At 46.2% G+C, this 27118-nt stretch overlaps 2 long non-coding RNA genes across 4 annotated transcripts in view; one reads left to right on the top strand and one right to left on the bottom strand.

Annotated features, from left to right (window-relative positions):
- LOC148774226 (uncharacterized) lies at nt 1-24720 on the bottom strand. The gene is made up of 3 exons (XR_016036049.1): nt 24622-24720; nt 21660-21793; nt 1-383 (listed from the first exon to the last, which is right to left on the bottom strand). It is a non-coding gene; the product is annotated as an uncharacterized LOC148774226 (long non-coding RNA).
- Nucleotides 1-25276, top strand: part of LOC129543665 (uncharacterized) — a 49964-nt gene extending 24688 nt beyond the window's left edge. Inside the window, exons 2-6 of one of the 3 annotated variants that reach the window (XR_016036048.1) lie at nt 6852-6957; nt 18188-18408; nt 18518-18623; nt 22228-24064; nt 24498-25276. This is a non-coding gene — a long non-coding RNA (uncharacterized LOC129543665). Of the gene's footprint in view, nt 1-1191; nt 1631-6851; nt 6958-18187; nt 18409-18517; nt 18624-22227; nt 24065-24497 lie in introns of those variants that run through there. The other 2 variants (XR_008683317.2, XR_008683314.2) reach the window with 2 other exon arrangements.
- The last annotated feature ends 1842 nt before the right edge of the window (nt 25277-27118 follow it).

A 27118-nucleotide genomic window follows, 5' to 3' on the forward strand; every position in this document is an offset into this window, starting at 1 on the left:
AAAATGCAAAATGCAGAGCCCAGACTTGTGATGGTCAAAGCTGTCATCAACTCCTCCGATGTGAGCAGAGAGGAATATAGTCTTTATCCCAAGCTTGAATCAGCATTTTGCTCAAGCTCCCAGCTGACTTCCCAGCTCCTCATAATCTTTGGGTTTCCTGTCCCTATAGGTCGTGTCTCAGACATTTTGTTCATACTGAGTCCAAGCCAGGGTCAACAAACAGACAGCCTGTGATGACCCCATTCCTAGTTCTCGTTTCCGGTTGGAGACATGGGCCTTTCCCCAGGTGACTGGCAGGTTCCTGATGATATTCATGATGACTGAACAATAACGTAGTTCTCACACTTCTATGTGCAGCTGCTATATCTCCCTCACAAGTCTTCCTACGAAAAAGAAGAGGCAAATTCCATGATTAACCCATCCATGCAAAGATGGCAATGACCAGTGTGGTGGCCATTCAGATTTGCCGAGGAGGCCTTAGTGACCCATAGCCTGGCCACTGCCCTCTGGGCCCCTCGTGTTCCCCGGGGACCACTCTCCCTGTGTGCAGGCTGCTCTGAGCCAGCCTGAGCAGGGCAATGGTCCCGTGCGTGCCCGCTCCTGTGAGATACAGCCTGCTGTGCAGGAATGGACCAGAGGCCCCAACCTCAGCCTGGCAGGCCCTGACCTGAACCACCGCCCTCTCCAGGACTCCGCCTGCCCTAGTCTTCTCCCTCCTCACCCCTTCCACGCTCGCAGACCCGGAGAAGGCAATGGCACCCCAATCCAGTACTCTTGCCTGGAAAATCCCATGGACAGAGGAGCCTGGTGGGCTGCAGTCCATGGGGTTGTGAAGAGTCGGACACGACTGAAGCGACTTAGCAGCAGCAGCAGCAGTGTGGTCTGAAGATGCTGCCTGACTCTTGGGGAGGCCTCCCTCGATAAACATCTTGGAGATGGAATCCTGTCCTGGCGTTTGCATCTCAGTGGACACACATTGACATAACAAGTAACCAAGGAGACGTTTGGTTTCAGATCTGAGCTGTGTTTGCTGACATAACCTCTGTTAATTTGGAGGTTCATGTGTTTCATTCCTCGGACACCTGCTAGGCGCTGGGCTCCCCTGGAAGCTGGGAGCTCTGGGTGAGCTTGAGAAGCAGAGCAGAATGAAATCTTATCTCTTCTCACTGGGTTTCCCCCTCCATTTTCTAGGGCAACTGAAACCACAGAAGGAGACATGTGTGCGTAGCTGTTCCAGGCTGGGAGTCCGATGCTTCAAGAGTTCAGCCAAGGTGCCCATCCAGGTTTCGGGAGCCAAGCCATTTGGTTAGTGCTTGCTAACCTAAGTGGTCAGGAGCTTCTGGCTTTAGCCAAAAAAAAAAAAAACCAGCAACAACAAAACCCACCCAGTTTGGGAAACCTTAAAATGTGGCTATTGGCCCAGGAAAGAATATGCTGCTTGTTTGAGAAAGCAAAATAAAATTCCATCTGCGTCTGCAGCTGCTCTGGACACTCAGTGCGCAAACGAAGCACGAGCTTCAGAAGGCGTGCACACGCGGGCGGCAGATGACTGTGAGTTCCATTTCCGTAAACCTGTTCAGGATTTTACACTCCAAATGATTAAAAAATAAAAGGCTTTGAATTTGGTGTATATGTATTGACTTTTGTTTTATAATTTAGCATGATTTTAATTTTGTAATTGTTTATGGAAAGAAACTTTATACTATTTTGCACACGCTGCATCCCTAAAGGTCTCCATGTAGTCTGCAGGCATGGCCCTGGGACAGCCAGTTCCCCTATGCTCTCATGAATGAGTCCCCAGCGGTGGTTGTGCTGGTCAGTGTTGAATAACTGAATCTCTGGGAAAAAGGGTAAGGTCCAGGTTTCTCTGGAATTTCTATAAATAGTATATTCTACTTCCTGGGACTTCCCTGGTGGTCAAGTGGCTAAGACTCTGTGCTCCCAAGGCAGGGGGCCTGGACTTGATTCCTGCTCAGGGAACTAGATCCCACATGCTGCAACTAAGAGTTCACAGGCCACAGGTAAAAAGAAAAAAACAAAAAAAGATCTCGCATACCACAAGGAAGATCGAAGATCCTGAGTGCCACATCTAAGACTCAGCACAGCCAAATAAATAATTACTTTTTAAAAAAAAAAAACTATTCTACTTCCCAGTGTAAAACATCTAGGGACATCAGAAGAAATTTTTACAGCCCCAATAGGGACTCGAGAGGCAGCGGTAACACCGGTATCCTCAGAGTTCTAATCTTGCTCCTCTGCCACGAGGAAGTCAGCTCACTGTCGGCGGGTACCAGTGTCTAAGGACTTCCCAGGTGGCTCAGATGGTAAAGAGTCCACCTGCCATGCAGGAGACCCGGCTTCCACCCCTGGGTCAAGAAGGTATCCTGGAGAAGGGAATGACTACCCACTCCAGTATTCTTGCTTGGAGAATCCCATGGACCGAGGAGCCTGGCGGGCTACAGTCAGTAGGGTCGTAAAGAGTCAGAGACAACTGAGTGACTAACACATTCACTTTTCAGCAATGTCTAAAGCATTTTGCCAATCGGGTCTAGTGATTAGTTCAGTGGTTAAGTCATCAGCCCCATTGTAAGGTCCTTTATAGAGCCCAGACCAACTTTAAGTATCTAACAGACGTTTTCATCCTTTCCACAGAAAATGTATGAATCCAGCACTTACAAGGATAATCACAGTTTCCTGGAGATCATGCATCCCCTCCTCTCCCATCCTAGTTCATTCATAAACCCTAAGAACATCTGCTTGAAAGTTAATCTATAGTTACTCTCTTTTCTAACCTAAAAGGTCACAAAACTAAAGCAACAGAGCCCAAGAGAAGGTTGTATAGGAAAGGCAGCTATACTGTACGTGGAAATGTTCTTGACAAGATTCAATCAGACTGTGCAGCAGATGAACCTATTTCCCGGGCAGGAGTAGAGATGCAGATGCAGAGAACGGACGTGTGACCATAGGGGTGGGAAGGGGCAGGGCACTGACCCGGGAGGGGAGGACTGACGTGTACGCACCCAGGTGCAAAACAGATGGCTGATGGGCAGTAGCAGTGCCCGGTGCAGCTCTACAGTGAGCGTGAAAGGCGCTCTCGTGTCCGACTCTGTGACCCCGTGGACTGTCCAGTCCATGGGATTCTCCAGGGCAGAATATGGAGTGGGCAGCCTTTCCCTTCTCCAGGGGATCTTCCCAACCCAGGGATTGAACCCAGGCCTCCCACATTGCAGGTGGATTCTTTACCAGCTGAGCCACAGTTCAGTTCAGTCGCTTGGTCGTGTCCAACTCTCTGTGACCCCATGAACCGCAGCATGCCAGGCCTCCCTGTCCATCACCAACTCCCAGAGCCCACCCAAACTCATGTTCATTGAGTCAGTGATGCCATCCAACCATCTCATCCTCTGTCATCCCCTTCTCCTCCTGCCTTCAATCTTTCCCAGCATCAGGGTCTTTTCCAATAAGTCAGCTCTTCGCATCAGATAGCCAAAGTATTGGAGTTTCAAATTCAACATCAGTCCTTCCATTGAACACTGATTTCCTTTAGAATGGACTTTTTGAATCTCTTTGCAGTCCAAGGGACTCTCAAGAGTCTTCTCCAACACCATAGTTCAAAAGCATCAATTCTTTGGCACTCAGCTTTCTTTATAGTCCATCTCTCACATACATACATGACTACTGAAAAAAACCATAGCCTTGACTAGGTGGACCTTTGTTGTCAAAGTAATGTCTCTGCTTTTTAATATGCTGTCTAGGTTGGTCATAAGCGTCTTTTAATTCCATGGTTGCAATCACCATCTGCAGTGATTTTGGAGCCCCAAAAATAAAGTCAACCACTGTTCCTCTGTTTCCCCATCTATTTGCCATGAAGTGATGGGACCAGCTGCCATGATCTTGGTTTTCTGAATGTTGACAAGGGAAGCCCATATACTTACAGAATACTATACTGTGTAGTATAGTACGGTTATAGTACAGTATATAGCAGTATAGATGCAGTACAGCAGAGGAAGCTCAGTTTGGGGCTCTGTGATGACCTAGCAGTGAGGGATGGGGAAATTGGGAGAGTGGGAGGGAGACTCAAGAGGAGGGAACTTATGTGTACATGTAGCTGATTCACTTCATCGAAACCAACACATTTTAAAGCAATCGTACTCCAATTAAAAAATATATATGTATTTGATCAGACCAAGCATATCAGATCTCAAAAAGTGTTTCTTCTTTCTAAAAAATCTTAACATTCGTCTCTACAGAGGCACTTGGATGCACGGGGGACTCTGGCCCCTGGGAACTCTGTGGAAGGGTCCGAATAATTCCCATGAACAGAGGGAGGAGTATTTTGGAGCTGCTTCCTGCACAAGGGTTACTGCTGATTAATGAGCTGCTGCGTGTAGAAGTGACAGGAGCAGGGAAAAGCAGGAGAGGAAGTGCGGGGCTGGGAGATGAGGGCCTCGGGTGAGAAGGGCTGGAAGTATAAAGCTGCCTCATTAAACATGCATGTTCTCCAGCAAACAGCCGTTCCCTGGCCTCATTCTGTGCTCCCTCCTAAACATCCCTAATCCAAAGGGCCTCTGTGAGCCCACGAGGGCACTTTCTTCTCTCTGCTGAGTGCCTCCTCCACGTCTTTTAAGTTCTGCTGAAAACATCACCACCCCTGGGTCATGCCGGGCTGCCTGTGCCATTTGTATAGAAACAAACTTTTCTCCATCCATAAATTTGGCCTCAGAAGCAAGAACATTAGTTTTAGAAGCTGCCTCAGCTTTCCCAGTTTTCTTTTATTTCTTGAACTTTTTGTTTTATATTGGAGTCTTGCTGATTAACAACGCTGTGACAGTTGCAGGTGGACAGCAAAGGAATTCAGCCACACACATATACACATCAATTCTCCTCCAAACCCCGCTCGTATTCAGGCTTTGAGCAGAGTTCCCTGTGCTGTACAGCAGGTCCTTGCTGGACATCTGTGTTAAATACAGCAGCACATAGCACTGTGAGACAAATCCCGTCACCACTGGGGGTATGTGTGTGTTTTTTGTCAGTCACTGCTGGTAGCTGGTTTTACAGAGATTTTTGCTTCTGCAGTTTGGGCTGGAGGGCTCTGATCTTTTAGATACTCCTAAGATATTTCCAAAGTGCCTGACGTTCAGGAGAGCCTGGTCCCCATTCCTTTAACCATGATCGAGGGTCTCCTACACCCGAGGCAGTGAGCTCACGGCCAGTGATGGGATGCTGAGTGAAACAACTGGCAGTGGAGACCCCTGATAATAGGAGAATCACACAAATAAATGCAACACCTGAGGTGCCCAGAGATGTGTCAGGAGCTCTGAGAATTGGCAACGCAGGACCTGACCAAGTGAGAGAGGGCGAAGGGCACTTCCTAGAGAAAGTGATGATGTTGTTCTGATCCGAGAGGAGGCAGGGGTGACTGGGGGCGGGGCAGCTAGGCAGAGGAGAGAGTCTGTGAAAGGGAACAGCACGTTCCAAGTCCCTGGGGGTGGACGGAGAGCATAACATGTTCATGGATCAGGCAAAAGGAAGAGATGTGAGAGTCATAAAATAATGGGGATGATAAACTTAAAATTGGAGACTGTGGTTATGGTTGGTGCACCAGGAGTGATGGAGGGAGACTCAATTCAGGGGGGACGCTGGGGGATTCAACTATAATGTCAAACTGCTTTTTGCTTCCCTGCTCAGCCAGTGGTAAGGAATCCATCCTCCTGCCAATGCAGGAGACCCAGGTTTGATCCCTGGTCAGGAAGATACCCCAGAGAAGGGAATGGTACCCTACTCCAGTATTCTCGCCTGGAGAATCCCACGGAGAGGACCCTTGAGGGCTACAGTCCATGGGGTAATGAAGAGTCGGACATGATTGAGTGGCTGAGCAGGCATCTACCTTGTACAAGGCACAGGTGTAATATCGTTTATTTTGGCCCCGGCAATCTGTAGCTGTGGTGCTGTAATAAACTCAGTAAAATCGGTTATTTTTTAACTTGAGATTAAACAGATCCTTCCTAGACAGACTTTGGGAATAAGCCGAACTATTTTCAGAGTTTTCAGGCTGAGCTACTTTTCATGGACTTACTATCTTCTGTGGGGTTTCCTAGGTGGCTTAGTGGGTAAAGAATCTTCCTGCAATTCAGGAGACACAGGTTTGATCCTTGCATTGGAAAGATCTCCTGGAGAAGGGCATGGCAATCCACTCCAGTATTCTTGCCTGGAGAATCCCATGGACAGAGAAGCCTGGTAGGTCACTGTCCATAGGGTCACAAAGAGTTGGACACAACTGAAGCAACTGAGCACACGTGTACTAGCTTTTGGAGTAATTTCAAGATTGTAGGATATTGTTGCAACTCTGGAATTCTGCTGGACTTGTTTTTATTTTTAAGAAAGGTAAAATGAAAATTAAATGAGGTCTGAGTCACCCTCATAAATAGAATGTAAAACTACTCCTTTCATGTGGAAACGTACATTTCAGTTATCACTTAGAGGTTCCTTCTGTTTAGCTCATGTATTTATGGTTTTAAAATTGAGTTATTTTGTTAAGAAAACTTTTTTTTTTTCTCATGATTTGATAAGTCTGAAACAGAGTAAAGCCTTAAGTCAACAGAAAAGGAGAGGTTGGGCATATTATTGTGGCTTTTGCTGGAGACTTCGTAGTGCTTTCAGCTTAGGGTCTCCTTCTAGAAGAAAGTTTAAGTGCTACTATGATGAAAGAAATAACAATAAAGTATTATTATTATTCAAACGCTTAGCCACATTCCCAGTGCTTAGAACTAGGTCAGACACAGAGGAGAAAAGAAATATTTGTTGAATGGGTGAATGAATGTAAAGAACTTTACAGTGTTTTTTCCACGTGATAGGGTTCAGTTCTGCGAGCCTTGGTATCTGCTCAAGTTAGGAGGGACTCCCTGGATGCCTAAGTGATGAATCAAATTTATATGTACCCTATAGGGTCAACAACTCCTGGTAAGTGGGAAATTTACCTTTTCAAGTTGGGATCCTGGCAAAAGCAATTTCAGTGGGGTGGTGGCCACCGCCGCCTGTTTGAAATGGGAGAAAGGAAATGACCGTGGGGATTTTGCCAACTACTACAGCAGGTCATCCCATTAACCCCGTCCAGTGTTACCTTCCGTCTTTAATTCCACCTGTTTCTTGTTCTAATTCCTCAGTCTCCCCGCAGTGACCTCAGCCAACAGTTCAAATTCTGACATAATTGGAAATGAATTCAGTAATCTGGTCCATCGATCTGTTGATTGCCTCTGGTTCTTTTTCCTGGTTACCATGTTTATTAGCTTTCCTTAGCAGCATTCTGAGTGCCTGGCTCTCAAGGGTACAACAGGGAGAACCAGCCTTTCTTCCAGCTAGCTTGCCTCTGAACTCTCTGTGGGCCTGTGACGTTATAAAAATAGATGGGGAAGAGCCACGCTCTCAGCTCCTTGGGATTGCAACAGAGAGAAACATGAGATTTGCTTTTGCAGCTGTCCTTTGCAAACTGGCTCCAGTTGAATAGGGAGAGTTTGTGCCTTCTACACTTCTGGTTTTTTTTTTTCCAATCCATACTATTGGTTTCCAAATGACAAGCTCAATTGTGCTGGCTTCAGTGAACTTGGCTGCCATGTTGGCCAGTCTTTATTAGCATGACAGCAGGACCTTCCCCCTTCTGTTGAATGCCTGGTCAATTAATTACAGGGGCTAAAATGAAAAAAAAATGTTGGAATGATTGACATTTACTTCTAGACGTTACTTTGATTTTCAAGTCCAATGTTTTCCAGTGTAGTCCACATTTGAAATGGTTCACTTGTGGTTCCTTGGAATTTAGCTTCTGGTTTTGGTGTCGTAAACAGTATTTGCCATTAAAAATTCAGCAAAGCTTTGCTTTTTAATTTGATCAGGGTTCACAGTTCAAATCCAAACATTAGCATCGAAATTAGTTTGCTTAATTATGTGATAGCTAAAAAGAGCTTGGCATAGCATTTACTGCATCCTGGAGATTAGTACTGTTAATTCTTGACTGTCTACATATGGGTTATGAATGTCATCTAAACTTCCTTTCTCAGATTCTGGGCATAAACTATATTCGGAAAGCAATGTTCGTATACTCTGAGCTCCTGAATATGCATAAAGTCTTTTTGCCCAATATATATATATTTTATGAAGGGGGTCATTTATTATGACTCACAAGTAGCTTGAATGTTGTGATGCTGATCTGCTTGATCTCATCACAGTATAAAAGAGATAGGTGGGTACAGGCAGAGAGCACCACATTGGATTGAAGTCCCAAATTCCCCACTGACCAGCTCTGAGCAAGTTTCAGTTTGCTGATCATTATGTGGGCATAATTTAATTCTATGCCCTTTATACTGTTCAGGATTATTACGAAGAAAGAGAAATAACTGTGTGTATTCAACATGTAGCCACATAAGGTAGTTGTTTAATAAATTAAAATATACTGAGGATTAAATGAACAAGAAGATGCCTGGCAGTTTGTAAAACAATGCACACAATGGAACTGCACAAATTCTGTAATTGTCTAAATCCTTCTTTCTCCCCCTCCTCCTCCTTCACCTCATCTTCATGTTAGAGCATGAAGAACATCTCTGTATCTTTTATACAGAGAATAAAAGAGGGCTTTCCCAGAAAAGTCTAAGGAATTGCTTCCCTGATATCTAGCTTCAGTGCAACTCATGGTTAATACAGTTCCCTCAGCTGGCTTTCTTAATTGTTTATTCATCTGCTCATTCATTAACTCACCATACGTTTCTGAGCTCTCCAGGATATAGAGTGGCTTTATGGCTGAGTCGAGAGACCACAATGGGGCCTCAGCTACAAATAGGCTTGTTTTGGAGACAGAGAGAGGAGAACGACTTAGCTTTGGAAATGCAGCGCAGTCCTCTGCCTAATCTCATCAAGGCGAAGTGAAATAGGCGTTCCTTCCACTGACCCACACATCCCGCAGTGGGAGGAAGTCAGGAGAAGGGAGCAAATTCTCCTGTTTCCATGGAAACAAACCTGCTCAGAAAGGCAAGAAATATGCAAAGCAACTACCTGGAAGGTGGAATATGGTTCCGCTGCAGGGAGGGCAAGGGGCACCAGCCAGGTGGCTGGACACCAAGGAGTGGAAACTAGTAAATGTTTGGAATCATTTTGTTCATAAGACACTGATGTGATTGAATACTTGAAGAAACACTTGGTTTGATGAGGGGCGACGAGTTGACTCACTAGAAAAGACTCTGATGCTGGGAGGGATTGGGGATGGGAGGAGAAGGGGACGACAGAGAATGAGATGGCTGGATGGCATCACCGACTCTGTGGACATGAGTTTGAGTGAACTCCGGGAGTTGGTGATGGACAGGGAGGCCTGGCGTGCTGTGATTCATGGGGTCGCAAAGAGTCGGACACGACTGAGCAACTGAACTGAACTGAACTGAGCTGAAGGCATTGTGATATTCTTTGCAGCTGTCTCCATCCATAAACTGACACGATCCACAGCACTATCGGAGATACTACAGGAGCACCAAAGGAGATGCTAAAGGACACTTTGCAGAGTGCACTGCCTGTAAGATCTTTAGAACTGGGAGAGATCAACAAAAATGCCAAGAAAGGGGGAAGGGATAACCTCCTAGCGATGAATGTGTGATAAGTGATGAGCAAAGTCACTCAATCACGTCCAACTCTTTGTGACTCCATGGATTATACAGACCATGCAATTCTCCAGGCCAGAATACTGGAGCGGTTCCCTTTCCCAGTGTATTTTCTGAACCCAGGGATGGAACCAGGTCTCCCTCATTGCAGGCTGATTATTTACCAGCTGAGCCACCAGGGAAGCCCAAGAATACTGGAGCAGGTAACCTCTCCCTTTTCCAGGGGATCTTCCCAACCCAGGAATTGAACTGGGGTCTCCTGCATTGCAGGCAGATTCTTTACCAGCTGAGCTACCAGGGAAGCCCAGTGATGAATTTTATGACAACCACAAAGTAGAACTGGTAGGGATTGGGATTTCCTAGTTGCCCAGGACTGTGCTAATTGCTGTATGTGCCTCTTTTAAACTTCAGAACAAATTTGTGAGGAGCACGAGGCTTACAAAGATGAGGAAGATGAAGCCCAGCATGTTTAAGAAAATCACCTGATATCACATAGTTCAGTTCACTTCAGTTCAGTTGCTCAGTCGTGTCTGACTCTTTCCAGCCCCATGAACTGCAGCACGCCGGCCTCCCTGTCCATCACCAACTCCCAGAGCTCGTGTCCTTTGAGTCGGTGATGCCATCTGATCCTCTGTTGTCCCCGTCTCCTCCTTCAATCTTTCCCATCATCAGGGTCTTTTCCAATGAGTCAGTTCTTCTCATCAGGTGGCCAAAGTATTGGAGTTTCAGCTTTAGCATCAGGCCTTCCAATGAACACCCAGGACTGATCTCCTTTAGGATGGACTGGTTGGATCTCCTTGCAGTCCAAGGGACTCTCAAGAGTCTTCTCCAACACCACAGTTCAAAAGCATCAATTCTTCAGTGCCGAGCTTTCTTTATAGTCCAACTCTCACATCCATACATGACCACGGGAAAAACCATGGCCTTGACTAGACGGACCTTGGTTGGCAAAGTAATGTTTCTGCTTTTAACATGCTGTCTAGATTGGTCATAGCTTTTCTTCCCAAGGAGCAAGCATCTTTTAATTTCACGGCTGCAGTCACCATCTGCAGTGATTTTGGAGCCCAAGAAAATAAAGTCTGTCACTGTTTCCATTGTTTCCCCATCTATTTGCCATGAAGAGATGGGACCAGATGCCAGGATCTTAGTTTACTGAATGTTGAGTTTTAAGCCAACTTGTTCACTCTCCTGTTTAACTTTCATCAAGAGGCTCTTTAGTTCTTCTTTGCTTTCTGCCATAAGGGTGGTGTCATTGCATATCTGAGGTTATTGATATTTCTCCTGGGAATCTTGATTCCAGCTTGTGCTTCTTCCAGTACAGCATTTCTCATGATGTACTCTGCATATAAGTAAAATAACCAGGGTGACAATATACAGCCTTGACGTACTCCTTTTCCTATTTGGAACCAGTCAGTTGTTCCATGTCCAGTTCTAACTGTTCCTTCCTGACCTGCATTCAGATTTCTCAGGAGGCAGATCAGGTGGTCTGGTATTCCCATCTCTTTCAGAATTTTCCACAGTTTATTGTGATCCACACAGTCAAAGGCTTTGGCGTAGTCAATAAAGCCAAAGAGGATGTTTTTCTGGAACTCTCTTGCTTTTCTGATGATCCAGAAGATGTTATCAATTTGATCTCTGGTTCCTCTGCCTTTTCTAAATCCAGCTTGAACATCTGGAAGTTCACAGTTCACGTACTGTTGAAGCCTGGCTTGGAGAATTTTGAGCATTACTTTGCTAGTGTGTGAGGTGAGTGCAGAAGGTGAAGAGGAACTAAAAAGCCTCTTGATGAAAGTGAAAGAGGAGAGTGAAAAGGTTGGCTTGAAGCTCAACATTCAAAAAACAAAGATCATGGCATCTGGTCCCATCACTTCATGGGAAATAGATGGGGAAACAGTGGAAACAGTGTCAGACTTTATTTTTTTGGGCTCCAAAATCACTGCAGATGCTGATTGCAGCCATGAAATTAAAAGATGCTTACTCCTTGGAAGGAGAGTTATGACCAACCTTGACAGTATATTAAAAAGCAGAGATATTACTTTGCCAACAAAGGTCCATCTAGTCAAGGCTATGGTTTTTCCCGTGGTCATGTATGGATGTGAGAGTTGGATTGTGAAGAAAGCTGATCGCTGAAGAGTTGATGCTTTTGAACTGTGGTGCTGGAGAAGACTCTTGAGAGTCCCTTGGACTGCAAGGAGATCCAACCAGTCCATTCTAGAGGAGATCAATCCTGGGTGTTCATTGGAAGGACTGATGCTAAAGCTGAAACTCCAATACTTTGGCCACCTCATGCGACGAGTTGAATCACTGGCAAAGAGTCTCATGCTAGGAGGGATTGGGGGTGGGAGGAGACGGGGACGACAGAGAATGAGATGGCTGGATGGCATCACCGACTCGATGGACATGAGTTTGAGTGAACTCCGGGAGTTGGTGATGGACAGGGAGGCCTGGCATGCTGTGATTCATGGGGTCGCAAAGAGTCGGACATGACTGAGCGACTGAACTGAACTGAACTGAACTGAGATGAGTGCAATTGTGCGGTAGTTTGAGCATTCTTTGGCATTGCCTTTCTTTGGGATTGGAATGAAAACTGACCTTTTCCATTCCTGTGGCCACTGCCGAGTTTTCCAAATTTTTTGGCATATAGAGTGCAGCACTTTCACAGCATCATCTTTTAGGATTTGAAATAACTCAGCTGGAATTCCTTCACCTCCACTAGCTTTGTTCAGAGTGATGCTTCCTAAGGCCCACTTGACTTCACATTCCAGGATGTCTGGCTCTAGGTGAGTGATCATACCATTGTGTTTATCTGGGTGGTGAAGATCTTTTTTGTGTAGTTCTTCTATGTATTCTTGCCACCCTTTCTTAATGTCTTCTGCTTCTTAATATCTTTCTGCTTTCTTTGCATGAAATGTTCCCTTGGTGTCTCTAATTTTCTTGAAGAGATCTCTAGTCTTTCCCAGTCTGTTGTTTTCCTCTGTTTCTTTGCATTGATCACTGAGGAAGGCTTTCTTATCTCTCCTTGCTAATCTTTGGAACTCTGCCTTCAAATGGGTATATCTTGCCTTTTCTCCTTTGCGTTGAGTTTCTCTTCTTTCCTCAGCTCTTTGTAGGCCTCCTCAGGCAGCCACTTGGCCTCCACTTGGCCTTTTTGCATTTCTGTTTCTTGGGGATGGTCTTGGTCACTGCCTCCTCTACAGTGTCACGAACCTCTGTCCATAGTTCTTCCGGCATCTATCAAATCTAATCCCTTGAATCTATTTCTCACTTCCACTGTATAATCATAAGGGATTTGATTTAGCTGAAACTCCAATACTTTGGCCACCTGATGCAAAGAGCTGACTCATTTAAAAAGACCCTGATGCTGGGAAAGATTGAAGGCAGGAGGAGAAGGGGATGACACAGGATGAGATGGTTGGATGGCATCACCCACTCAATGGACATGAGTTTGGGTAAACTCCGGGAGTTGGTGATGGACAGGGATGCTTGGCATGCTGTGGTCCATGGGGTCACAAAGAGTCAGACACAGCTGAGCGACTGAACTGAACTGAACATACCTGAATGGTCTAATGGTTTTCCCTACTTTCTTCAATTTAAGTCTGAATTTAGCAATATGAAGTTCATGATCTGATCCACAGTCAGCTCCTGGTCTTGTTTTTGCTGACTGTATAGAGCTTCTCCATCTTTGGCTGCAAAGAATATAATGAATCTGATTTCAGCGTTGCACATCTGGTGATGTCCATGTGTAGAGTCTTCTCTTGTGTTGTTGGAAGGGGGTGTTTGCTATGACCAGTGCGTTCTCTTGGCAAAACTCCATTAGCCTTTGACCTGCTTTGTTTTGTACTCCAAGGCCAAATTTGCCTATTACCCCAGGTGTTTCTTGATTTCCTACTTTTGCATTCCATCCCCCTATAATGAAAAGGACATCTGTTTTTGGTGTTAGTTCTAGAAGGTCTTGTAGGTCTTCATAGAACCATTTAACTTCGGCTTCTTCAGCATTACTAGTCAGGGCATAGGCTTGGATTACTGTGATATTGAATAGTTTGTCTTGGAAATGAATAGAGATCATTCTTTCGTTTTTGAGATTGCATGCAAATTCTTCAATTTGGACTCTTTTTTTGACTATGATGGCCACTCCATTTCTTCTAAAGAATTCTTGCCCACAGTAGTAAATATAATGGTCATCTGAGTTATAGTCACCCATTCCAGTCCATTTTAGTTCACTGATTCCTAAAATGTTGATGTTCATTCTTGCCATCTCCTGTTTGACCACTTCCAATTTGCCTTGATTCATGGACCTAACATTCCAGGTTCCTATGCAATATTGCTCTTTACAGCACCGGACCTTGCTTCTATCACCAGTCACATCCACAACTGGTTTTGCTTTGCCTCCATCCTTCATTCTTTCTGGAGTTATTTCCCAACTCTTCTCCAGTAGTATATTCGGCAACTACTGACGCCTTGTCTAACTCAATGAAACTATGAGCCATGCTGTGTAGGGCCACCCAAGATGAATGGGTCATGGCAGAGAATTCTGACAGAACGTGGTCCACTGGAGAAGGGAATGGCAAACCACTTCAGTATTCTTGCCTTGGGAACCCCATGAGCAGTATGAACAGTATCACGTAGTCAATGAGAAGCAGAACAGAGATTTGAGCCCGGGTCTATTGAACTTTGAAGTCGAAGGATTTAATCGTTGCATTATGTTATATCCTGTGAGGTCATGACCCTCCAGCCATTCCAAGATGTTTTTTTTTTTTAATATTTATTTATTTGTTGGGCTGCTCCAGGCCTTAGTTGTGAAACCAGGGATCTTTAGCTGTGGCATGTGGGATATAGTTCCCTGACTAGGGATTGAACCCAGGGCCCCCTGCAGGAGTCTTAACCTCTGGGCCACCAGGAGTTCCCGAAATGGGTTCTTTAAGGCTTCATGTCACCTATTCATTTATGAGTTCTTTTATGCAATCCATTTGACAGCATCTCTGAACAGAGACTCCAAGGGTGTAATAAAGGAATATTGCAATAAAGGAGTATGTGAGGGAAACCACAGGTGCTGGGATCCTTCTCTGCATCTTATTGTATTGTACCATCACCAGGTCAGCATCTAGCAACAGAATGCACAGCCCCACTGGCGGAATGGAATTATTATGGTTGTATTGTGTTGATAGGCTACTCAGAGAAAGCAGAAAATATTCATGTTAGAGGTGAGGCCAGAATTCCATCCTGAAATATTTACCAAGGACTTACTGTGTACTGGAGGTCTAGAAATAAAAGGTGTGGCCTCCACCATCAAGGGATTTGTAGAGGGGAACAGACCTGAAAGTCAGCCTCGTGTGCCGGCTATTTTCTGGTGCCTTCAACACACCAAGAGGAACAAGGAATTCCAAGGAACCTGGAACCTCAGAGAAGGAGGGGGAACACTGGACGAGCTTCCAAGAGGTTGGCTAGTGCTTCGGTCGTGTCTTGAGGAGCAAGTAGGAGTGAGCTAGAAAGATTCAAGGGGTGTCCGTGGAACATCCCCCTGGAGATGCTTAACAGGTGAGAGGAGTTTCCAGTTTCAAACTCTTTCAGTCATTTGATGAACAGAATTGAAATAGGACCACCGCACCAGTGTGGAGCTTCTGTCCATTCAGGTCTTCCTAAGGGCCACGGGGGGCCCTTATATCTGGGTAACATTTTTCCTGTTTACACGATGCTTTCACACCATCATCTCATTCTGTCCCTTTCGAAACAGACACTGTTATCCTCATTTTCTGGCTGAAGACAATATATGAATTGCCCGAGTTCCCACAGCTCTGATAGGTGGGGCTAGGATTCAGATCTCACCCCGCTCCCCGCCCCCAGGGCTCCTTCTCTGAAGCATGTGGTCTCCCTCCAGCTGGAGGGTGAGCCTGCCAAGAAGCTCCGGGCTCCTGAAACATGCCCAGAGGAAAAAAGATGCTGAACTGGGCATGCGTGGCTGCTGGGCAGGGGGAGCTGGGATGACGGTGGAGGATAAGCCGGGAAGGCCTGGTGAGGAGGACAGCAGCGTCAGGGGAAAGAAGAGAGAGACGAACCCCACGACTCAGAGGTCAGAGGGTCAATCAGAAGGCAGTAGGGCAGGAATGAGTGAGTGACAGTCGCTCAGCCGTGTCCAGTTTCTTTGCCACCTCGTGGACTGTCGCCCGCCAGGCTCCTCTGTCCACGGGATTTTCCAGGGAAGAATACTTGAGTGGGTAGCCGTTCACTTCTCCAAGGGATCTTCCCACCCAGGGATTGAACCTGGGCCTCCTGCATTGCAGGCAGATTCTTTACAATCTGAGTCATCCAGTCAGGGTTGTGTAGCTTTAAATCCAGGGCTCAGAGTGTGTGCTCCTTGTTCCTGCTGACTCACAGGCCAGCTGCCCCCTCCCCACCAGGTGGGTCAATCAGAATGAACCTCAGTTACAAAGGATCAGAGTGGCAGTGACGGTGCTGAGGTACCGGGTGCCCTTCACATGCCCTCCCAATGCAGCATGCGCCCCGCAGGGCTGTGAGTGCCTGCCACTCGTCTTCACTGTTCGAGCTCTCCAGTGCTAGCAGTTGGCATGTTGTGGGCAGATGAATATTCAATTAGGCTTCCCAGGTGGCTCAGTGGTAGAGTCTGCCTGCCAATACAGGAGACTCACGTTCAATCCCTGGATTGGGCAGATGCCCTGGAGGAGGAAATGGTGACCCACTCCAGTATTCTTGCTGGAAAAACCCCATGAACAGAAGAGCCTGGTGGGCTGCAGTCCATAGGGTCAGTTGGACATGACTGAGCACACAAATATTAAGCTAATTACTAAAAGACACACAGACCATGCTGAATTTTACCCCTGGGACTGTGAAGAAGGCTGATGGCCGAAGAATTGATGCTTTTGAACTGTGGTGTTGGAGAAGACTCTTGAGAGTCCCTTGTACCGCAAGGAGATCCAACCAGTCCATTCTAAGGGAGATCAATCCTGGGTGTTCATTGGAAGGACTGATGCTGAAGCTGAAACTGCAATACTTTGGCCACCTCATGCGACGGGTTGACTCACTGGAAAAGACTCTGATGCTGGGAAAGGTTGGGGGCGGGAGAAGAAGGGGACGACCGAGAATGAGATGGCTGGATGGCATCACCGACTCTGTGGACATGAGTTTGAGTGAGCTCCAGGAGTTGGTGATGGACAGGGAGGCCTGGCGTGCTGTGATTCATGGGGTCGCGGAGAGTCGGACACGACTGAGCGACTGAACTGAACTGAACTCAACTGAAGATATAGGAGAAGGAAATGGCAACCCACTCCAGTGTTCTTGCCTGGAGAATCCCAGGGACAGCAGAGCCTGGAGGGCTACATGACTGAGCAACATTTGACGTTTTAGGTGGGGAATACCCTCTGAAGCCATTCTGCCAAAGCTGCTCAGGTAAGGCTCCCAGGGATGTCATAGCAAGATGCTCATTTCCCCTCTTTGAAGCCATGGGTGACACTCCTTTCTTTGAGCCAGAGCATCCTCTCTGCTAAGGCTCCCTGGCGCTCCTCCTGGGGACTCCCTCGTGCACGAGGTGGTACGGATGTGTCCCAAAGCGGGAGCAGCATCTGCTGCCTCTGGAGCCTCGTGAGTCGCCTCCCCCTCAAACTGACTCCGACCAGATATTTTATGACTATGCTGTGAAATGAATGCTTTGCGAAACTCTCAGAGGTGCCAAGGAGCTGAAAAAAGCTGGTAAAGAAACTAAGAGGAGATCCGGGGGCTGCCTGCAGGGGTTTGGAGAGTTGTTGTGCAGAAGCAGGAACAGGGCAGGAATTGAGGATTCCTAGATAGGTAGGAGAGGTAGGGAGAGGACCTCAGGAGCATCTCATCCAATGGCCTCTCTGGACTGATGAAGGTGCTGGGCTGGAGGGCTTGTCTGACACCGAAGGTTGAAAATGATAGATAAGCTGCTGCTGCTGCTGCTAAGTCGCTTCAGTTGTGTCCGACTCTGTGCGACCCCATAGATGGCAGCCCATCAGGCTCCCCCGTCCCTGGGATTCTCCAGGCAAGAACATTGGAGTGGGTTGCCATTTCCTTCTCCAATGTGTGAAAGTGAAAAGTGAAAGTGAAAAGTGAAAGTGAATTCGCTCAGTCGTGTCCAACCCCTAGTGACCCCACGGACTGCAGCCTACCAGGCTGCTCCATCCATGGGATTTTCCAGGCAAGAGTACTGGAGTGGGTTGCCATTGCCTTCTCTGGATAGATAAGCTAATTGAGCCTTGATATCCTTTTAAATTGGCTTTCCAGGTGGTGCTAGTGGTAAAGAACCCACCTGCTAATGCAGGAGACATAAGAGACACAGGTTTGATGCCCAGGTCAGGAAGAACCTCTGGAGAAGGAAATGACAGCCCACTCCAGTCTTCTTGCCTGAAAATTCCCATGGACAGAGGAGCCTGGCGGGCCATAGTTCATGGGTCATAAAGAGTTAGACACAACTTAGCAACTAAACAACAATAACAGCAGCAGCAACATTACTTCACTCTCCCTGAAAATAAGCTTATTTCCATCTACGCAACATGTAGTTACTAATCATCTCGTCCATTTAGGTGCCCGGATGGACTGGTCACTTCAACAGCAGGGACTGAGCTGGGATTTAAGAATGTCTTAGTGACTGGGGGCTAAAAACCCACACCGGATGGAGTGAGCTGGCATCCCTTCATGTCACTTCTTTGTTACTGACGAGGAGAAAGTGATAATCATGCTGTATTCATTAAACGGACATAGACATGCGCATTTGACCCAAATTGGCTTCTCCCTCACCTGTGGGGTACGTACACCAGGCTGCGCATTCAGTCTTTATAAGCCTCCCTGACCAGCTTGGGTTAACGCTTTTTTCTTTGGCTGATCACAACCTATCCTGTTCATCTCACGTTCAGAATCCCGAGTGCCAGCTTCCGCGTGATCATCGAGAAGCCAGGAGACTGCAGAAGTGGTTGTGAAAGCACTGAAACAGAGAAATTGCAGGGAAGGCTGGTCTGGAGGGTAAGACGGGGGGCTTGGGCTTAGCGATTTTGCAGTTGAAAGACACTGAACTTTCCAGTTAGAAGTTCTAGCCTGGAATTGGAAATATGGGCCTAGCAGGAAGAGTCCGTCCTAGAGGCAGCTTCTCTGTGCAGAAGTGAAGGTTGAAATCGTGAGTGAACAAAATATCGGAAAGAGGAGCACTCAGAGAGAAGCTTGGGGGCTCCAGGGCTTCAACATAGGAACACACATATTTATGGGGAGAAATAGCCTTCAGGTCAACTCAACACACCGGTGAGTGCTTACTATGTGCCAGGCGCCCCGTTAGATGCAGGCACAGTCACAGCCAGCTCAGAGACAGTTATAGGCTCTGCTCTCTGGAACTTATGGTCTAAACTAATTGAAAATATCAAAGATCCGGACATGCCAGAGGTGGAAGCCAGTCCGCAGGCCGTTCATTTCAACCTTCGTCTGATGGCTTAGTGGTACCTCCGTTCCAGTCTGACCCCTCCGGGTGGACATCAGTCCTTCCCACTCTGGGGAGGCACTAAACCAGGGCCTCTGACAGCCCTTGGACACGCCCCATGCATTCCACACCACAGGTTTCCTGATCTTCTCCATCCTGCTGCTTCCCGCTGAGACCTCTTCTTGCCCATCCATCTTTTTTATTTTATTTCATTTTTAATATGGGCCACTTTTAAAGTCTTTATTGAATATTGCTCCTGGCTTTTTTGTTTGTTGGTTTTGGTTTTTTGGCCACAAAGTATGTGGGAATCTTAGCTCCCCAACCAGGGATCAAACCTGCACCGCCTGCTTTGGAGGGCGGAGTCTTAACCGCTGACAGCGAGGGAAGTTCCACCACTGTGCATCTTCAAGTGCTCACCCAGGAAGCGTCCACAGAGCTGTGGCTCTGGTCTGGCCAGTGAGGAAAGAGATAACTACCTGGCATCAGATGTATGCGCCAGGCACGCACTCCACTGATTCTGTGGCTGCTTCCCAGCCACCTAATCAATCACTATCTCAATTGATGAGAAGAGTTAGACTCCCTTGTTCTATTTCCCAAACTTCTCTTAGCAAACCCCCAGTTTCACTCACATAATTTTCCTCATTAAACTCACTACTGTCTTACGTTGCTTTTACCCACTTCTCTTTTTCCCCGTCCTCAATTTGGACCTTGTTTTGGAGGCAGGGAAGATGAAGATTTTGCAGTTGGTTTATTGTTCCCATCTTCTGACTTCTCATTTCCTTATTGTGTAATCCATTGCTTTAGGGAACCTCCTCAGCTTTACAGCAACTGAAAACGTGATTAGCCTACTATCAACATCCTGTATCTGAAATACTATTAAATTTTAACAGGACAGCACCCCTGTGTAACCCAATCTAGAAAGTTCTAAAGGCCAGGAGCAGAAACAAAGCTGTGAATACAGAAGATGAATTTTCAAGTTGGTTAGCAACGGCAAACGTAACAGAGAAGTCAAACTGTAATATTCCTGGGGAGGTCCAAAGAGTAATTTCATCAGGATGGGTGGGGCAGAAGCCACGTCACTGGGGTAAAGGCAAGAATAGGTGAAGAGAGGCCTGAATGCACTGTGGGCATGCGTGCTCAGTCACAGTGTTTAACTGCTTATGACTCCATGGACTACCGTCTGCCAGGTTCTTCTGTTCATGGAATTTTCCAAGCAAGAATACAGGAGTGGGTTGCCGTTTCCTCCTCCAGGGGATCTTCCTGACTCAGGGATGGAACCCAAGTCTCTTGCATCTTCTGCGTTGGCAGGCAGATTCTTTCCCACTGAGCCACCTGAGAAGCCCCTGAATGGCCTGGAATTCCTTCATTTTGAACCCACTGTATCGACTCTGACTTCCGGCCACATATGAGTATAGGCTTTAGAAAGAAGCTGGTCCTTCAAGTGCTTGGAATTCTTGAAAGAGTTTGGATGAAATCCCTAGTGCTTCCAGATAATAAAGGTGGTGTTACTTTTCATCACCAATTAGATTCTTGCTTGCTTATTTAACTTATATGCAGAGTACATCATGAGGACCACTGGGCTGGAAGAAGCACAAGCTGGAATCAAGATTGCCGGGAGAAATATCAAGAACCTCAGATATGCAGATGACACCACCCTTATGGCAGAAAGTGAAGAGGAACTCAAAAACCTCTTGATGAAAGTGAAAGAGAAGAGTGAAAAGCTTGGCTTGAAGCTCAACATTCAGAAAACGAAGATCATGGCATCTGGTCCCATCACTTCATGGGAAATAGATGGGAAAACAGTGGAAACAGTGTCAGACTTTATTTTTTTGGGCTCCAAAATCACTGCAGATGCTGACTGCAGCCAGGAAATTAAAAAACGCTTACTCCTTGGAAGGAAAGTTATGACCAACCTAGATAGCATGTTAAAAATCAGAGACATTACTTTGCCAACCAAGGTCCGTCTAGTCAAGGCTATGGTTTTTCCCATGGTCATGTATGGATGTGAGAGTTGGATTGTGAAGAAAGCTGATTGCTGAAGAATTGATGCTTTTGAACTGTGGTGCTGGAGAAGACTCTTGAGAGTCCCTTGGACTTCAAGGAGATCCAACCAGTCCATTCTAAAGGAGATCAATCCTGGGTGTTCATTGGAAGGACTGATGCTAAAGCTGAAACTGCAATACTTTGGCCACCTCATCGACGAGTTGACTCACTGGAAAAGACTCTGATGCTGGGAGGGATTGGGGGTGGGAGGAGAAGGGGCGACAGAGGATGAGATGGCTGGATGGCATCACCGACTCGATGGACATGAGTTTGAGTGAACTCCAGGAGTTGGTGATAGACAGGGAGGCCTGGCATGCTGTGATTCACGGGGTCACGGAGAGTCAGACACGGCTGAGCAACTGAACTGAACTGAACTGAAAGGAAAGCCATTTTAAAAAGAAAGGGGTGAGACAGAGGCAGTCACATAAATTCAATGACTTCTATCTCAGATTGGTGTCCTGAAACAGGCTCTGTTCTTTTATAAAAGAAGAGCAAGTGTTCGAATCCAATTTCTTACTTGCTTGCGTGCTGCTATTCAGCTTACTCACGGTTTTTAACTATGGAGGAAACGCAGTGAAACAAAGAACAGGAAATGTCACTGCATGGCAGAAACGGTCAAATATCCAAGCGAGACGCTGCATATTCACACAGCCACAGTCCTGGTGCTGCCGTCTCACTTCCTCTGTAGAATGATTGGCCAGAAAAGAAAAGATGACACGGAGAATAAAGGCAGAAGGGAATTCTGTCATATTTTTGGACCCTAAATACCACCCTTAGTAATGATAATGAACATAAATAGGTTGATGATTAAAGTAACGCTTTTGGCTGTTTAGTGTATGATAACCTTTGTGTTAAAAACTGCACATTTTAGCTCATTTGATTTTCTATCTTTTTTTTAATTTTTTTTTATTGGGGCACAGTTGCTTTACCTTGTGTTAGTTTGTGCTGCACAGGGAAGTGGATCAGCTATAGGTACACATGTAGCCCCTCTTTTTTGGATTGCCTTCCCTTTTAGGTCACCACGGAGCATTAAGTAGAGTTCCCTGTGCTCTGTAGCAGGTGCTTATTTAATTTTCACAACCCCATGAGGTCTATGTTATTATTCTTATCTTACAGCTGAGAAAATGAGAGAGCAAGCTAGAAAGTGATGGAACCAGACCAAGGACACTGGAGTCCAGATCATCGACATCACGTCGGGTTGTCTGTACATCCCACTCTGTCAGCCTGGAGTACACACCCTCCATGAGTGCCTGCTGAATGAAGGAGGAGCAGTCCGTCTGTCAAGGCTCTGGTTCTTCCAGTGGTCATGTGTGGGTGTGAGAGCTGGACCATAAAGAAGGCTGAGCACCGCAGAATCGATGCTTTTGAACTGTGGTGCTGGAGAAGACTCTCAAGAGGCCCTTGGACTGCAAGGAGATCCAACCAGTCCATCCAAAAAGAAATCAGCCCTGAATATTCATTGGAAGGACTAATGCTGAAATTGAAGCTCCAATACTTTGACCACCAGATGCAAAGTACCAACTCATTTGAAAAGACCCTGATGCTGTGAAAGAACAAAGGCAGGAGAAGGGGGCGACAGAAGATGAGATGGCTGGATGGCATCACCAACTCGATGGACATGAGTTTGAACAAGCTCTGGGAGTTGGTGATGGACAGGGAGGCCTGGTGTGCTGCAGTTCATGGGGTCGCAAAGAGTTGGACACGACTGAGCGACAGAAACGAACTGAAACGGGTGAGTGTCAAGAACAGGCAAGCCAGCGGGACATAGAACAAAGCTTAGACGTAAGTTCTGTCAACCACACAAGCAAATTATACTGGTGGAATAATAAAGACACCAGTCAAAAGTCCAGCAGGTGTATTATTTTGGGAATCAACTTGATAAGAGCAACCAAAACACTGATGCAAATGAAGCAAACCTTGTAACCAGTGATCTTTCGTTATTAGACCAACTTCATGCGTGTGGTGGGAGGACCACAGGGGGAAAACATGTTTTGCACTCAAAGGGCAGAAGTGCAATAACGGAATCAGTGATTCTTCAAGAACTAATCTGGTAGAATTCTTTACAAAACTGGAAAAACTGGAAATACTCTATGTTTGCTTGTTCAACATGGTAACTGCTAACCACGTGTGGCTGACGCGTGGCTACTGTGACTGAAGAACTGAATTTTAATTTTATGAATTTTAATTAATTTAAATTTAAATTGTCACACGAGAATAACTGCTATTATACTAGGCTGTGTGGAGATTGAGAATGCAATTATCCTTTTGTAGAACCATGTTGTCCATTTAACAATGACGAAAAACTTGATGAATTAATTTAGCACCAAATCTGAGCTTGACAACCCCAGAATTCTCTCACTCCCACTGAAAGAGGTAGGGCTGCCTGTACACAAAAGCTCAGCTGAAACCTAAGTGGAAAGGGGGAAAGCAACAATTGCAAGCTATTCAAACATCATCTGAAATCCGGAAAAGGGCAGAATTAAGACCCTGAATTGGCTTATTAGGGAGACAGTCCTGGAAGCCAAGTGAGAACCATGAGCCGGAATTCAGCCAGTATTTGTTATCATTGTGGGCTTCCCAGGTGGTGCAGTGGTAAAAACTCCACCCGCCAATGCAAGTGACGTCAGAGATGTGGGTTTGATGGCTGGGTTGGAAAGATCCCCCGGAGGAGGAAATGGCAGCCCATTCCAGTATTCTGGACTGAGAAATCCCATGGACAGAGGAGCTGGGCAGGCTACAGTCCAGGGGTCACAAAGGTCAGACATGACTGAGCGACTAAGCACACACACTCCTATACGAGGGGGTGATTAGGACACAGACACACACAGAGGAAAGATCACGTGAGAAGACAGGAAGAAGATGGCCGTCTCTAAGCCCAGGAGAGAAGCCTCAGAAGAAACCATCCCTGCTGACAGCTTGATCTCAAGCGCCTAGCGTCCAGACCTGTGAAAAGGTGCATTTGTGTTGTTTCAGCCCCTCAGTGTTTGTTATGACCACCCTCGCCAACCAGTCCACTCCCAGCTCGCCCCCAACTTGTGTGTTCTTGCTGACCTTCTAGCACCTCGCCTCGCCTGCCCACATACCCTGAGCCCTGACCTCACTGGCTCCTGTAAGATTCATGGTCTCTGACTTTCTGTCTTTGCTCTGAGGACACCTCTACATAAATTGTCCTTCCCTCCACCCTTGTCTCAGGATGCAGCTCGTGTCCCACAACCCCTGTAACCGTCTCATAAGGCATCCTGGATGAACGCTTTCTCTCTGCCCTGCATTTGATCCTCTTGCTCCAAATCCATTCTCCTTTCCACCTCTCCTTCTCAACTCTTTTGGAGGGGTGAGCAGCCCAGCACCTCGGTAAAATATTCATTTCTCAGCCTCTCTCTCAACAGGTGGTCATGTGGTACTGGCCGGTGAGATGCTAGTGGAAGTTGTTGGCTGCCATTCAAGAAGAAAGCCCTGAAATGGGCTGTAACAACGACAAAAATGGAACATATGGTTCTGGAGGTCACGAACCTGAGGTCAACGTGTGGGTAGGGTTGGAGTCTCCCGAGGCCTCTCTCCTTGACCTGCCAATGGTTCCCTCTTGCTGGGTCCTCACACGGTGCTTTCTCGATGATTTTTTGGAATTGACACCAAAAGCAAAGGCACCAAAAGCAAAAATAAAGAGGTGGGACTACCTCAAACGAAAAAACTCTGCACAGCAAAGAAAGCCATCCACTAAATGAAAAGACAACCTACGGAATGGACCATAATGTTCGCAAAGCACGTGTCTGATAAGAAGCCGGCTCCCAAAATACAGGAGGAATTCAATTACAAAAGAAGAAAAAACAAAAACACAACACCCACAAGCATCAACAATCCAATTTAAAAATGGGCAAAGAACATGACTGGACATATTTCTAAAGAAGTCGTACGGACAGCCGACAAGTATAAGAAAAGGTGCAAGATGTCACTAATCATCAGAGAACTGCAAATCAAAACCACAATGAGGTGTCACTTTTCACCAGCTAGAATGCCATCATCAAAGACAGGAAATAACACATTCTGGGGAAGCTGTGAAGAAAGACAGAATCCTCGTACCCTGTTAGTGAGAATGTAAACTGGTACAACCATTTTGGAAAACCGGATGGAAATCCCTCAATAAATTAAAAACAGAATATATGATCTATCCATCCCATTTCTGGCATGTATCCGGAGAGAATAAAAATCACTGTTTCGAAGAGGTAGCTGCATTCCCACGTTCATCACAGTATTATTCACAAAAGGTTTAGAAACCACCTAAGGCTCCGTTAACAAATGAATGGATAAGGAAAATATGGTGTGAGTACACAAGGGAATAGCATTCAGCTTTTTAAACTGGAATATAATTGCCTTTCAATGCTGTGTTGGTTTCTGCTGTAGGACAGCGTGAAGCAGTCATGTGTGCACATGTGTCCCCTCCCTCGAGGGCCTCCCTCCCACCCCCTCCCACCTCCCCAGGTCACTGCAGATCGCCAAGCAGAGCTCCCTGTGCTGCACAAGCAGGCTCCAGCTAGTTGCCTACTTTACACAAGGTCGTGTACATGCCAGTAGATTTTGTTTTTGGCAGCAACGTGGGTGAACCTGGAAAGTGTTACGCTAAGTGAAATAATCCAGACAAAGACAGATACTGTTATCCGTGGAGCCCAATACGAGGTCTAAGAAAAGTAACCAAGAGTGGAACGGCGGTGCTGGGGCTGGAGCGGGAGCAGCAGGGAGGTTGGTAAAAGGGAACAGACTTTCCCTTAAGGCAGCAAGTTTTTTATCCGCTCGTCTGTTGATGGACATCTAGGTTGCTTCCATGTCCTGGCCATTGTAAATAGCGCTGCAATGAACATCCGGGTACATGCGTCTTTTAGATTGTGGTCTTCTCAGGGCACATGCCCAGGAGCAGGGTTGCTAAGTCATATGGGGGGAGAGGAGGGCGGCTCTAGAGGCAGGGGAGGAGTGTGTGACTATGGCTGATTTGCGTTGCTGTGTGGCAGAAACCAACACGTTGTAAAAATGAAAACACACACACACACACACACAAAAAGAATAAGTTCTGAGAATCCAAAGTATTAGAACGGATACTCTAACTATAGACTGTAATGTAAAATGAAAATTTGCTAGGAGAGTGGAACTTAGGTGTTCCCTCACACACACAAAGTTAAATATGTGAGGTGGTGGATATGCTAATGAGATGTTGAAATGTTGAGAATCCTTGCATAATGCATACATATAGCAAATCATCAAACTGTACATTGACGTGTAGGTACAATTTTATTTGTGCATTAGAACTCAGTAAAGCTTAAAAAAAATGCATGCTCCGTAGCAACTGACTTAAATATAAAACATACTTAACAAACGGAATAAAAAAGAACAAAGAAAGAAAGAGGAAACTAAATTTGTGGCTGTTTCTCTTTGAACTTGGTTTAAACCACAGAAAACTTGTCCCACAGATAAGATACTCCTTTTTCAAGGGGTGGCCCCTGCAGTGAAATAGCTGTGTAGGTGGCATTTACACCTGCAATTCCTGTTTTATAAGGGAAATAAATTTGCCTGTTATGTGAGAAACAGTGGAAAATGAGCAGTTTTTACGGCGTGCTGAGATCTCACCTTGAAGTCACGAAGGATAATGGCTCATAAAGCTTTGGAGAGGGAGAGACGAAGTAGCAGCCAGCCCTCTCCCGATGTGCTGGACTGGGAAACACCTGAGACCATGGATGTCATGGTACCTGTGATGGCTTTCTCAGCATAGGTCATGAGGCAGTGGCTGCCTTTGGTGATGAAACGCGAGAGAACTTGTCTGGGTTCTTTGGCTAATGTGAAGGGGACATTATCTATTTAACTTGGCTCTTTTTGGACATTTGTTGAGGGGAGAAGTTGAAGCCAACAGCATTTACACATGCCTCCTTGCTTCTCTGAGAGCTCAGTTGGTAAAGAATCTGCCTGCAATGCAGGACACCCCAGTTCGATTCCTGGGTCAGATAGATCTGCTGGAGAAGGGATA

Source organism: Moschus berezovskii, chromosome 23 (genome assembly GCF_049115385.1).
Source record: "Moschus berezovskii isolate FMDL1 chromosome 23, NW_MosBer_1.0, whole genome shotgun sequence".
Taxonomy (NCBI): domain Eukaryota; kingdom Metazoa; phylum Chordata; class Mammalia; order Artiodactyla; family Moschidae; genus Moschus; species Moschus berezovskii.